We start from the raw sequence: 15,733 nt of genomic DNA, 5'->3' as shown, positions 1-15,733 counted from the left end.
AGCCCTTTGGTATTGTTTTTTTTTTTTTTTTTTTTTTTTGTATTCCAACAGTAAAATGTCTATCTTGCGAAACTGCATCTAGAGATCTTAACTGTCTTTATTATTTAACTGCTCATGGAGTTTAGGTGGTTGAAAACTGCAAGTTACCAATGCACTGGCTCAATTCCTAACACTAGAAAAGGTGAGGTCCTACAACTCAAGTGTTGCTTTGGAGCAACAATAGCATTTATGGTGCTTTTCCACTGCATGGTACGGCACGGTACGGCTCGGTACGGTTCACTTTTTGGGGTTTTTCCACTGGGTACAGTAACTGGTACTTTTTTTAGTACCACCTCGGTTGGGGTTCCAAGTGAACCGTACCATTACCAAAACGTGACGTGTAAACTCTGCTGATCACGGATTGGCCGGAGAGAATCGTCACTACCTGCGTCACTGAACTTGCGACACAAACACAAAAGAACCGCTAGATTTAAATCAGCACAGCCAGCGAAGGATCGAACGCAACTGTTTTGAATGAGCGCACCTTTTTTTTAACAACCAAAAAGTTTTGTTGTCTGTTGCGGAAGAACAGACGTTCCTCTCGTTGATAGCAGAGGAGCGGATGCAGCGAGAGCTTGATGGGACGACGCGGAATGAAAAAAGTTTTTTTTAGGAGTCGTGGAAATAGAGGCGGTACAACTATAACGACATGTGAATAATCCCGCCCACTCTAAAGCGGTACTGAACTGCAGTGGAAACGCAACCCGTGCCGAGCCGAACCGTGCCGTGCCGTACTGAGCCGTGCCGAGCCGAGTCGTACCACGCAGTGGAAAAGCGCCATTAGTTGATGTACAAAAGACTGTGGGTTTGATCTTTGCTCAGAGCAAAAGCAACTACACTGCTGCCATGACCTGGATAAACGCCCACGTGTGGCTTTTTACTCCAGGGAGAGAGAGGTGAGGTCAAAGGAAGGGGAGTGTAATGGATCATGGGTAGATCTGCTTTAGCTCTGCTTTTGGAGAGCTCATTCTTCTAGATCATACACAAGCACTGCCGCTCTGCTCCCTCAGAGATGTTTACACTTGATAATTTTTTGAATAACATTAAGGTCACAAGTTCAATAACTGTCTTGAACTAGACTTCAGACTAACATCCTAGTCAAAAACAATACAAATTACAGTAAGGAACAACAAAAAAGGTCTGACAGCCCAATGCATTTTCCACTTGCCTACTTTCAATGTTAAGATCAAAGAACACAAATATATAAATAACTTTGATGGAGGGAAAAATACAATCAGGGAAACATCTATTACATTTTTACAGCCCAGCACCTTTGAATATCATCATGCTTCTGTGTAATTACACTGAATAATATTTGGTGAAGAGTGTGTTGAGTTGCAAATTGCTTGAAGTTGCTCAGAATGTTAATCAGGTACTAATACGGTGAAAATGGAATTCATAAAATCACTCTAACTGCATAAAGACTTAATATATTCAATTGCTCTGTTCCAAACCTAGTGAGCTGTCTACAGAGACAGCATTTTAATGCACCTTAACATACACAAAGGCTGTTCCGAATTTTGTTTCTTGCCAAATGTTAAGCCAACACCATGTTTCCTTTAAGACATTAATAATAATAATCATTAAAAAAAGAAATGTAGATTAAGAAAAAAAAAATGTTCAAAGTATTTACAACTGGAACTATAGGCTGATTGGAAAAATGTGCCTCTAAATGCATTTTTGAAAAACAAACAAACAAAAAAACCATAACATAAAAATAATAATAATAATTAATTAATTATTTAATTAATTAAAATTCTTCCTCAAAAAAAATAGCATAGTGCATGATTTGCAAACTAATACATTTAGGCATTTGCATCATTTAATCTGCTCCATACACATTTTCTGAAATAGTAAACTTGCTTGGAAGCTCACCTGGTGCAGCATTGCACTTGAGAGGCAAAGCTTGGGTACGAGTCCCGTGAAATTCTATTCATAATAAAAGAACTTCAAGACTTGTAGTAGCAAGTTAATATTACATGGTCTGACCTGCTGCAATACATACAACAATTAAATGTAATAACATTTTGCCAGATTTGCGTTCATCTGTTTCGGTTAAAACTGAATATGCTCACTGGACTTCGATGTCGTCACAGGCATTTTTTTTTTTTTGTTGTTTTTTTAAATCAGCCTGGGTTGAATATCTGTATGTGCTATATGTTTTTGCACTGTTAGCTTTGCCATGCTAATTGAGTCTCCAGTGTGGTGCATTATTTGTGTGCCATTTCTGTAGTGCATAAAATATGTTCAGTACAATGTGTAACTCATTATGATATGCATTGCAAGAAATAACTGTCAATATGGTAGACATAGTCTGGCCTTAGTTAAAAGTGTCAATTGTCTGTGTACTCTAGAACATGCATGTGTATTAATTGGACCAGCCTGAAAAAATATGATTTCAATTATTATGATTTATGCTTAATAAAGACAGTTTATGATACCATGGTTGTCATATTTTATTCCTGACTTGAAATGTTGCATTTATGACATTCCATGACAGCTAGGATACCACCTTATAAAGGCAGCTGCCTGTGTAGACAGTAGACAGCGAGACAGATCACTGAGGGTTTGGAACAGAGCCGTTGTCTCAGGTTAATCTCACCACGTGTCTAGAGTGATAATCGGTTTGCCAATACTGGAATTCCCAACATACATGGAACAAGACAACGATAATACTTTTATCCCCCGCCAATTTCCAGAGGGTTAATTGCAGTTCATTAGAGCAACGTGGGTCTAAGTGCTTCGCTCAAGGGGAAATGATGGCAGAGGATTGTGAATAACCTTCTAGTCATTGGGGTATTTCCATACATCAAAGAGCTATGAGATTCTAACCACCACTCTTCCAGTTGATGTCCAAGACTACTCAGCCCCCAACCAATAATGATGCTTTCACTTGGACCTACTTCCACAGATCTGTTGCTCTCAAGGAAGCAAATAGTCCATGAAGAACCACAATTATCCATTGCCATTTTTCCATCTAAGTGCTTTTAGGTTTCACGATCCCTCTCTGGATAAATGTTTTTAGGCTGATTCACTGTTTCATTGCAATGAGTCACAATAGTAATGCACTGGGTTTGCTTCCTGCTCTTTTTTTATTAGGATGTAGGTTATTGACTGTTCACCTCTTAGTAAAGCCCATTTTACATGACTCTGGGGAATAGATGTATTCATCACACATCTTCTTACCTCAGATATAACGCATTGTAGATAGAGCCACAAAAAGGTGATTTTTGAGGTAGCCGTATTAAAAAAAAAGTATGTACCATCAATGGTGAAAACATGCAATTGAGCTTCCATGCAATGTGCTTTGATACGCTATTCAAACATTTGGGGTCGGTGGGATTTATTAATGTTTTTGAAAGAAGTCTCTTATGCTCACCATAGCTCAATTTATTTAATTATATATGGGGAAAAAACAGGAATATTGTGAAATATAATTACAATTTTAAAATAGTGGTTTTCAATTTGAATACATTTTAAAATTTAACTTATTCCTGTGATGCAATGTTGAATTTTCAGCATCAATACCCCAGTCTTCAGTGTCACATGATCCTTCAGAAATCATTATAAGGAACTCGAGGAACATTTTTATAATTATCAATGTTGAAAACAATTGTGCTGACAAATATTTTTTGTGGATTTTATTTATAAGCATAAACTCTGAAAGAACAGGATTTACTTGAAATTGAAATCTGTTGTAACATGATAAATACCTTTACTGTCAATTGTAACCAGCGTAAAGCATCTTTGTGAAATAAAATATGTCATTTGTTTAAAAAAAAAAATACTGATCTCAAAATTCTGACCTTTAGTGTTTGAGGATTATAAATGATCAGATATATTCCTATTAGAATTTTTATTTTTTTGCAATATGTCTAATGATAATGGGGAAAGAAGTGGCAAGAAGTGTTTCCAAAAACCCTCAAAAGATCTTTCAAAGCTTCAAAATGCCTCTATTAAATAAGTAATTATATTAAGCGTTAAAATCATATGCTATCATTGACATATACTAATTACATGGAAATATCATGATTACATGGTACATGCCACATCTGTGTAAAGATAAATTAGGTTGAGTCCATACGACATATTTTAATTTGCATAATTTCACATCAACCAGAAAGAACCTGTCAAAAACATCACCAGGCTACAAATTTGATCACAGAGAATATGTAGCTTTTTCCTGAGAATCTCTCAATATTCCACTGACTTCAAAAACATTGAAAGTAAATTAATTTACTCTTCTAGATGAAGAATGAATTTATTTGAACATGCCGCCTACACTGTTTAATCATTCAACCACCTTTCGCTCCAAACTCATCTTAAAATTTTAAGCTGCATTCAGTAAACACTTAATGTTTAAAACAACCCTGAAACGCAATCAGAGCCAATCGACAAAACAATCCACTTCACATCAGGGGACACGATAAAAGGAAGTAAATCAGCCTTACAAACTGCAGTTATAAACCATTTCCAACAAATGACCGACCAATAAGCAGCCCAGGGTTCGTCCGTGGCCAGTTGGTTCATGTTTATGCCGGTCAAAGAGACCGTAGTAATCATAAAAAGTAATTTGCACTTGTTGCTGCGGTTCGCTGTGGTTCTGATCCAGCTCCCACAGCTGGCTGAATCTGAAAGCGAAAGGTTTGTTTTGGTGGATTAGTTTTGAGGTTTGTGTTTGAATCAACTGCAGACCCATCTGTCTGGGCCTGTGAGAGGCCAGATAAAACAGGCAGGAGTGTTAAATCATGATTGGATAAGAATGGGACAGAGCACAGGGGCGCCCAAGAGTCGACCAAAATGAAAAATCAAACAACAACAAACAAAAAAAAAAAAATGGGCCAAAATACTGTGTTTGAAGTATCGATGCAAATAAATCTTGCATGGATGGATTTTTAAGGCACATTCTGCAGTTTTTAATAATGCATTTATAGTTTAAAACATTAGGAACAGTCTGACAGTCTGTCATATTTGCCTTCAACATGCATGGAACCATTATGCAGTTATTTCGACTCTCATAAACAACCCAATGCTAGTGGCATGCCACCGTTTACCCATCTACCTCCTTAATGTGCAGTTAACTTTCGGTTTGACAGAAAATTTCACAGCCAATTTCACATTCTGTAAATGCACACAGAAAGACTGGCTCTTGAAGATACAAACAGGATATAAATTGTGTATATAAATTGTACTCAAAAGACACGTACAGTATATGGCTATTTATCTACTGGACAGCTAGTGAGCCCAGTTGATAAAGGAATAGTTCACTCAAAAATGAAAATGCTGTCATCATTTACTCCAAACCTGTATGATTTTTTTTTCTTTTTCTTTTGCAGGACAAAAAAAAAAAAAAAAGAAACAAAACAAAGAAAATAAATTAATTTGATACTATTGCACCCCATTGACTTTCAGTAAGACGAAAAAAAAAAAATGTAATTTGATCATTCAAAGATAATTAAAAATTAATTTGATTCAAACTCATTTATTGGTCTCAAATAAAGGTTACTGGTTTAAAGTTGTTTAATAAGTTCCCTTTCATGGGAACTTCGAACTGCGTCCTCGAGGGGTCGCTATGGGGAACGCCTCGTCGTGACCCGTGTCTGACGCATACATTGAAAAAACACCAACTCGTTGGCCGGCGACAGCCATGACGTCACTACCGGTGCGACTATAGTATAAATAGGCGCCGGGAATGACATGTATAGATTATTTAATTATTTATTAATGCGTTTTTGTATAATTACCATTGCCATTGACACAATATATCACCAAAAAAAATAAAAAAATCGGCAGCGGCTATTTGCACTGTGTAAATAGCGAAGATTATATTTACACTATGTTCAAATAGCAGGATTTTACTTTTTGCAAATAGTGGCAATTATCTGCACCTCAGTATTATAGTACATTATAAAACAGTATGCAATAATAACTTATTGAGTGTAAACTTTAAATTTAATTCAAATTATTAAATGGATGCCACCTTATTGGGACAATAAGGTGGCATCCCTCCCTACACCTACCCTAACCCTACCCGATACTTTATTTTCAACTTTTTGATTATTTCCTTCATCTTCATTGAAAATAAATTTCAATGTTACATTTTTCTGATGTGATTTGAAATTTGAAAAGGGAGAAAAAAGTTTGCCAAAATGTGGATTCGAACCCGGGTCGATCGTGTCAAAATGAGCAAGTCACACGTTTTACCATCTGCGCCACTGGAGCTGATGACTGTTGGCTGTCTTTTGTGTAATGTTCACTAGCCGAATCACACGTTGGTGGGCGGAGTTCGTGTAAATAGACTCTGCCAACAAGGCGGGCTATTTGCACTTAGTGTAAATAGACACTCCGAAAAAAATCAAGCCATTTCATGTACTCTTGGGGGCCCCCTGGTGGCCACGGGGCCCTAAGCAGCCCCTTAGTTCACTTATGCCTTGGGCCGGCTCTGGGCAAAAATCAAGCTTAAATGGATTAGACTCACTGTTAAAAAAAAAACCTTTTACAACTTAATGCTGCCTTGAAATTTAAGCTTAGTCAAATTGAAATATGAAGTTGGTGAAAACGTCTTAGGTTACTTATGTAACCATGGTTCCCTGAGTAGGGAACGAGACACTGTGTCCTCTAGGTTTCTTGCCATGCTGCGGATGCAAGCTTCAGACGAAGAAGTGAATGATGTGTAGCTCCCGGCGCTTATTTATACTATAGTCGCACCGGTAGTGACGTCATGGCTGTCGCCGGCCAACGAGTTGGTGTTTTTTCAATGTATGCTTCAGACACGGGTCACGACGAGGCGTTCCCCATAGCGACCCCTAGAGGACGCAGTGTCTCGTTCCCTACTCAGGGAACCATGGTTACATAAGTAACCTGAGACGTTTTCACTCACTCACTACACAATAAAAAAAAAAGAAGCACATAATATACATTTAGGCCATGACTTCATGCATGCTCATTTTCTAATAAAGATAAAACACTCTTAGTACTGTTTTCTGAATGTGTAAATCATATTTATCATATTTAACTGATAAACTAGTAACAACACAAAGATAATATTTCACACATCAGCTTAATTAAAGCAATTAGTCATTTCAATGCATGTTCTCTAATCCATGTGTCCGGCCTTACATTATAAAACTAAATTTTTATAAAGGAAAAAAGAAAAAAGAAAAACATCACCACCACAGTGGTAAGGCAATTTGGGTGGTTGCCAAGGTGTTATCAGTGGTTTATAGCATATTGCTAGATTGCTAAAGTATTAAGTGGTTGCAAACTGGGCCTCAAATTGTGTATCTTGAGGATTAAAAAAAAAAAAAAAAAAGTACATACACATAATATTTCATCACTGTTCAAAGGTTTGTGAAAAAGCTTTTAAAATAATATTTTTATTTGGCGAGGACGCATTAAAATTATCAAAATTGATTGTAAAAGCATGTATATTGTCACAAGATTTCCATCTGAGAAAAATTGTTCTTAAACAATTTTAACAATCCACAGCATTCTATGGAAGCCCGTTTCCGCCACTGAATAAAAAAAAAAAAAAAGGTTATTGCGACTTTTTATCTCACAATTATGACTTTTTTCACTGAATTGCGTGATATAAACTCACAATTGCAAGTTATAAAGTCACAATTGCGAGATAAAAACTCACAATTCTGACTTTTTTTTTTTATATCTCGCAATTGCGAGTTTATATCTCGCAATTCTGACTTTGTTTCTCGTAATTCTGACTCAGAATTGCGTGAAATAAACTCGCAATTGTGAGTTAAAGTCCAATTTGGGGGGGGGGACTGATATGTTCTCAGAATTGAGGGTTTATATCTCACAATTCTGACGTTATAACTCGCAATTGCGTGTTATAAAGTCAGAATTGCGAGATATATACTCGCAATTCTGAGAAAAAAAGTCAGAATTGTGAGTTTATAAAAAAAGTCTGAATTGTGAGATAAAAAGTCGCAATTAAAAAAAAAAGAAAAAAGAAAAGAAAAAAGTTAATAATATAAGAAGAAATGCTTCTTGAGCTGCAAATCAGCATATTAGAATAATTTCTGAAGGGTCATGTGACTCTTAAGACTGCAGTATTGATGCTGAAAATTCAGCTTTGTCAACACTGGAATAAATTACCAACATAGGCTCATTGGAAATACGTGCCTCTAAATACATTTCTGCAGAACTGAAAAAACCCCCCCAAAAAAACACGATGAACAAATGAACACAGGCAGTAAAACTCCAACAACTTTTATTCCTTTTCACACAAAGTATGATTTGCAGGTTCACAGTTTTGATCAATAAAGCCTAATTTTCGCATAATTACCTGATGAATATTATGTTATGAATTCAAAACAATTTTAACATGCTGCGACATTTGAAAACTGATACTTTTGAACATGTCGTCACATATACAACTTCATATGCATGAGTTTTCTAACTCAGTAGGTTTGCTCGGTAGCTCACGCGATATGGCGTTGTACTTGAGTGTTGAAGAGCTCCAGTACAAACCCCGTGAAACAAAAAAAAACAGCTCAAATCCGCGTAAGGAAGTTAAAATAGCATGGCTGCATCAACAAATGTGTTTTTATATCAATTTTGCATTTGTTAACACTATGGGGTAGGTTTAGGGTTGGGTTTGGTGTAGCGAATATTTCCAACACGACAGAGCATTAAATTTTAGCGACACTGGTTGGATATTTGAATTATAAACCACCGCAATACATACCTGAAGCAACGTAATACAAACACAGCAATATGTGCCTATATCAACGTAACAAAAACGTGCCAGGGTCACGTATTGAACCCACGTTTTAGAGCCACTCACTGGACATTTCAATTTGAAACTGCCACGAAACCTACAGTAAGGAACGTAATAACGGTGTTGCAGAAATGTATTTAGAGGCAACTATTTCCAATGAGCCTGGGTTGTAAATTACAGTTACCGTAATAACATTTTACTGTTTTTACTACATTTGTATCATATAACCCTAGCCTTGGTGAGCATAATTGACTTCTTTCAAAAACATTAAACACAATCTTAGTGACCCCAAACTTTTAAACTGTAGCCTAGTTTATCTCCACAAATCACACAATTTAAGTATGGTTGGAGTTTGGTGGGTAAAACTTATGGTATGAGTATGGAAAAAAGTATGAGCAAGTATAATAGTGATGCTTCCCTAAAATTGTACCAATAAAAGATCTACAGAGAGATGTCATGGTACGGGCAACACTGCCATACTGAAAACATCACAGTCCAAAACTGATGAGTGAGGAAATGGTGTTTCCTGTCATTGCAGATGCTTGAATGTGTCTAAAAATGCCACAATCTTTTCTAACAGCTCGGTGTTGTAAGAGTTATTAGCTTGATGGATAGTCCAATTCACCTGATCTTTTCTGGAAGCCATTAAGTCTTGATTGATGTAGTTAATGTGACAAACTGACTGGCTTGTCATTGAAAAAGTCAATAAAATAAAAAAAAAATTTTGTTAAATAATTTAAAATGTAAAGAAAGAACAAGCTAGACTTCTATATATTCTGAAAACAACGTGAGTGGCGATTGCCCATAATGCTAGTATGCTCTAGGATGGTTGCTTAAATCACACCCCCTAGTCACATGCAATATTCTGAGCCTTGCACAAGTCACATGATTTGAGACGTCAGTCATACCTCTAGCACAAATAGCATGGTAAAACCTAAGAACCAGTCGAATGCTACTTTCAAAGCACTCCAGCGCCATTTATTTCCCCACAAGGTGACTCTGGCACACAAACAAGGAGCGGCACCTTGGGACAATGCAAAGCCTCAAAGTTAGATGGTCATCATGACCTCTGCTGGGGTTGATGCATCAATATTTCCCCCTCCCCTTCTGTTCAGTGGTCTTAGGACCATTATGACACTTTGTTTCTTCAAAGGCATCAATCAAAGCCATCTGGCTGGGCATTGATTGGCTCGGCTCATTAAGTCCCATCCAAAGCCCCTTTGGTCGGTGAGCACAGAGGGGCTGTAGACCGGAGTCTTATCAGTCTCAGCACAAAGCTCCTTCCACCTTGTCATAAAACCGGCGGTGAAAAAGTACAGCTGCCGTGCCACATGATAGAGGTCAGCATCTCTATAGCTCACAGCAGACTTGTTAGATAGGATGCAGTCATCAGAGCTTACCCTTCAGCTAGTCATTTCGCCGTTTCTTTTTTCTTTAACAGAAACTCAGGGGACAAATCTCCATCTGTTATCTATTTTATGGGATCATACAGCAAGAATGATACCGCCACAAACGGCAATACAAGCCGGGATGCGCCACATGGTCAGAGCCTTATTTTTCTGAGCCAAAACAGGAACATGCAGTGTCATAACGGAGCTACAGGCAAAATTAGTACAGATTTGGTCCTGAGTAACTGATCCGTAACTTAGTGCTTTGCCAGAACACTTTGTATTGCGTTCTGGCTATAATCGTTACAGCTAAACGACTTTGACGCTACCCAAAAAATGCTACAGGATAACTCGCCGAGCAGAGTGTTCATGTTTGGTTAGAGAGTTCAAGACTTATTTGCATACCTTTCCTGAAGATGTTGCTTGGATGTGATTGCAGGGCTCCTTGCTAATTAAAATCACTTTAATGGCCAGCTCATTATCCTCACGAGTGTCGGCCTTGCCATCTTTGCCAGGGGTGAAGCTGCAAAACTCTGTTGATGTGTGCATGTGCGCATTCCAAAATAGCAACTGTCCACAAACAAAAGCTCAAGAAGACAGATATGGGACACAGAGGTGACTGAGTCAATCAATCACGCATTAGATACGCATTTCCTGAAGGAAATGGCAGTGCTTGGAAGGCAGAGAAAGAGCTGTGTTAATATTTTAGGAAAACTTGGCCAATGCATGGATCTGTTTGGAGGGTTTGACCCCTTTGCCACAGAACTCTCAAAGCACCAGCCAATCATGATCGATCAATGAATACAGTATGACATGATGACACCAGTAATTAAAACAAGATGGAAGAGTGACTACAGAGAAAAATAGATGCAAGAAAGAAAACTACAATCACAATTCGCTATTAATATGTATGCAAAAAATACGCAAATATTATGATGATGCCATGCAGATAACAAATGGTGATCATTCTATAAGTATTCCAAATCAGTACAACTTCTTCCAACTTTTAAGGTGTGGTCACATTTACCAGTGCTCTGTAAAATTTTGTGGGCAAAATCTAGTCATTTCAATATATCTGCCAGGCGGGAATGGAGGCGAGAGGATCTGTCAGCGAACTAAAATGAAAGAAGCTAAAACCATATACAACATAAATTGTAAGCACATTCCAAAAAGTTATTTTACACGTAACATGAATCACCTTTTTTCAGGAAATCGAACCGGCATGAGAAACTTTCACACTCTTCTGTAACTTAACGTTAACTTACATCTCTCCACCTCACAAACACGAACTTAACACTAAACCTGACAAAAACACGCGCAGTTAGTAATTTCTTAATGTGTGGCTCTGCCAGTGGGCACTGAAGGAAATTGAAAGACTGACGGATTTACAGTTTAACGTACATTTAACTCACTTTCACGATGCTTGCATAAACGTAAGGGTCATAAGAAAAACTTGATGGTAGCGCATTTGTGTCTTGCCGCAGATATGATGACATGACAGACATGATATTCAGCGCTGAGAACAAGCAACGTACAGATTACGCAGTTCACACTTAAGCCTATGGCGAATGGAAGTTTTTAAATGCGCTCTAATTTCAGAGTTCTGCATTAGAGAACGTCAATCAAATGACTGGTAAATGTTACGCGTTATGCCAGCTCTGTCTGCAGAAAGACTGCTCGTTTGCAGCGGCGAGACAGACACTTCAATGAGTCACAACAACGAAATTGTTAGTGCGTAATGTTTAACAGTCCCACTATTACCGTTTCAAAGCATGGAAACAGCGAAATGCCACACTCAATGCTTTCAAAAACAAATATAAATTTACCATTTGATGAATTCTCTCATTTGAGTAGAAAACCGCCCAAATGTGGCTGCTTCAGACTTCAGTGCCAGACTCGTAGTAAAACCAGGCCTCGGCGGGAATGGAGGCGAGAGGATCTGTCAGCGAACCAAAATGAAAGAAGCTAAAAGCATATATAACATAAATTGTAAGCACATTCCAAAAAGTTATTTTACACGTAACATTAATCACCTTTTTTCAGGAAATCGAACCGGCATGAGAAACTTTCACACTCTTCTGTAACTTAACGATTTCTAAATGTGTTCACCACCAATCATATTTTGAGTAAAATTATCAACAAAAATGTTTTTTCCCGTGTACTTTTATAAAGAGAAAAGCAATCCAACTTACCGTCTCGGTCGCTTGAACAAAAAATGGCGTCGTCGCTTCCCGAGGCAGCAGTCATTGAAGGGCGGAGTCCAGACAATCCGGCGGGTTTTTTATTCCGCACTTTTAGTGTAAAAGTGAAATTACACCATATAACAACACTGAACTCGAGTACTGTTTAACACTGTAGATTGTTAATTCAACTCTTAACAATCAATTATTGTTGAATTAATAACCTTTAACACTGCAAATATTACACTGCTGATTTTACTGTGTAGGAATAGTGTGTGATAAGCAGTTTTGCATAAGAGAGAAAATGTTCTCAATGCAGATTTTGCTTGTGTTCAATTTGGTCCGAAAGCAGAAAGCTACTTGGTTTTAATATGAGTTTTGTGTGAGTTGTTTGATAATGGACCTTTTTTACAGTATTGCAGACTTTTCTTTTGCCCTTGAAATTCCGCCAAAATGTCACTAATGTGACCTTTCTAATGTGATCTTTCTTAATGAATAAATCTGACGCTTACAAAAACAGCACATCTAACAATTCAATTAAACAACATATTTTAAATTTGAATGTTTTATTATGTTGAGAAATTTGACCTGAACTAAGTGCAGAAATTAGTGAAGAAAATGGAGGATGTGTTAGAAATGTCAGTACAGGGCTCCTTTGCAATCACTTTAATTAGCTACAGAAAAGAAACTGCAAAGCCTCTTCCAGGAATAAATGCAGAATTTGCTTTTTTATATTTTATATAAATGTAAACATTTTTTCTCTCCTTTAAATCAACACTTATAAGCTATTGGTGTTTTAGTTTTAACTGAAGATAAATAGTTTATAATTGTGACAATTAAAAGCCTGTGACTGGGGAACAAAAACCTGTTTTAGCACAAAACCTTATACTTACTAGAGTTAATTTTAGGACAACTGGGTAATTGCAAAAAGTGTCCCAATTTACCTGAATATTCTGTTAACTCCTTCTAGATAGCAATGAGATTCAGCTGTGAGCAAATTGAGATTTCACTTAAAGGGGTCATGAACTGAGAAATCAAAATTCCCTTGATCTTTTGATATATAAGAGGTCAATGTGCTATAAAAACATTCTGTAAGGTTTAGAACTCTCTCATTTAGAACTTTCTCGTTAGTCTAAATCTGCCAAAAGGACAGGTTTTGGAATGTGCCACTTTATGACATAACAGCGTGGCTAAACACCACCTCCACAGAAGAACAGTTTTCTGTGAACAGCAGCAGAAACCTCATGAGTCCACATTAAAGTGTCAGAAGAGATCTCAAAAAATGTCTCAAACGGGGCTCAAAGACTGTCAGTCTGCAATCATAAGCGAGAGATTTGAATAGAAACTCAAACATTTATCATCAAATTATTCCAAGAACAAAATATCCATGCTTTATTTCACAGATCTACACTCCCATTTGTGCCTATTTGTATTGCTCCAAAATAATTTTAGGCTCTTAAACGAGGCTGATAGTTAAATAGAACATAACTGAGAATTTCATTAGGCTATAACAGAGCGACCTTTGAGCAATACAATCTTCCTCTGGGACGACACTTCCCTGAGATGAAGAGAATGAGGAAAAACAAGGTCACTTTCAGCGCAGAAACGCAGTGATGTCAGTCCCATCATTTCCTAACTGTCCTGCTTAATGTGCACCATGCCAGGGGGGCTGAAGTGTGATGACACACTAAACATCTCTGTAATCCCATTCCTGACGCCAAGTCAAATGAAATAATCGCTGACTGAGTCCCCGGAGGAAGGGCGACTACACACACAGCAGGCGCTTGCCGGGATCTTAATGAGGAGCGCCTCTCTCAACTGTTCTCCTCGCCGCAGATCAGCCATATTGTCACTCTGGATTTACGTCAGTGAGACTGTGCGCCTGGGGAGTGTTTTCTGTTTCTGATTGGGTGATTAGTTAACAGGAGATAATGTGTGCCATCAGGCCCTGGGCTGCAGGAGAGGAAGATGAGAAGACAAGGACAGTGTCTTCTCCTTTACTAATCTGAGAGAGACAGACGGAGACTGCGGACCGGACTGCGGTTGGGGAAGTTTGGCAAGGACAGAGGCCGGTGTCAAGAACGTTTCCCGCTCTCAGAGAGCAGTGCTAATGGGGAAGGCCGAGGGTCATCTGTGCCCATTTTTAATCCCTGATGGATGATCCCTTTCAAGGAACAAAAGATCTGGAGTAGTTTTCCTCACTGGTTAGACTGCCTTAAATTTCAGGAGTGGCACTTACGATTTGAACTACTACTTGACTTTTTGAGTTTTAGAAAATAAAATTATCCTCCATGCATGTCTAACAGTAGTTAGTAGTCATTTCTTAATAAACTGTAGTCTATATCATACTACTTATCTCTGTGGGTTATAAAAGTTCCACATTAAATTATTAAAATTGTTATTTTAACAATTTATTTTTTTTTTTTTTACAAGTAAATAATGAATTAAATTAAATTCACAACTTGGATGTAAACCAGGTATTGATGTTAAACATAATTTCTGAAGAGCATACAGGGACAAACAGACCAAGTTTGTGTTTCACAAAAGAAAGACCGTCATAGAGGTTTGGAACGACACAAAGGTGTGTCAACTATTCCCCTATGTTGCCTTGAGATTGTAAGAAGCAAGCACTTGAGGTGAATTAGGACACAATACAGTTCATTAAGGACATACATTTGTCCTGCTGCCAGCTGTAATAAATCTTCCTGAAGTCCTTGTTTGTAGCCAACAATAGACGCAGGGGCCATCTGATGAGAGAGTGTAAATATTCATTCTGAACGGACCGGTGTCTTTGTGTTTCTGAGAAGATGAAAAACAATGGCCCGGTACACAGGGGGTGCCCACAACACAGACTGTGAAAAGAAAAGACTGCATACATAATACGATTAGTGATGGGACAACAGCCGGACAAGCGGGACACAAGGAGAAATGACATGTAATCCAGGATACAGCGACTGGGTCGGAGGGAAAACAACACATCGCAGGCACCCGACTGCACGCGGCACAACAGAGCTGCGAAACTGTGACCTTGGATGGAAGAACGAGAGCACATTCATCGCTTTATAGAAAACACTCTATCGATTGTCACAAGTTTTGGAAAGATGTGGAAAGATATAGATATAAATGAAAAGGTATAAAAATGTGGAGTGGCATACTTAAAAAAGAAATAAAATACATAAAATGGATCGACAGTTGTATAGTAATCAGTCCTCTGTAACAGATTTTGAGAAATTCAGCATTCCATCATTTGCTCACCAATAGATCCTCTGCGGTGAATGGGTGCTGTCAGGATAAGAGTCCAAACAGCTGATAAAAAACATCACAATAATCCACAAGTATTCTACACAATCAATTATTGTCTTGTGCAGAGAAATCTTTACCCATCA

The sequence above is a fragment of the Sinocyclocheilus rhinocerous genome, unplaced genomic scaffold, assembly GCF_001515625.1.
Source record: "Sinocyclocheilus rhinocerous isolate Xijiao unplaced genomic scaffold, SAMN03320098_v1.1 scaffold2306, whole genome shotgun sequence".
In the NCBI taxonomy this organism is placed as follows: domain Eukaryota; kingdom Metazoa; phylum Chordata; class Actinopteri; order Cypriniformes; family Cyprinidae; genus Sinocyclocheilus; species Sinocyclocheilus rhinocerous.
This window is presented reverse-complemented; position numbering follows the sequence as displayed.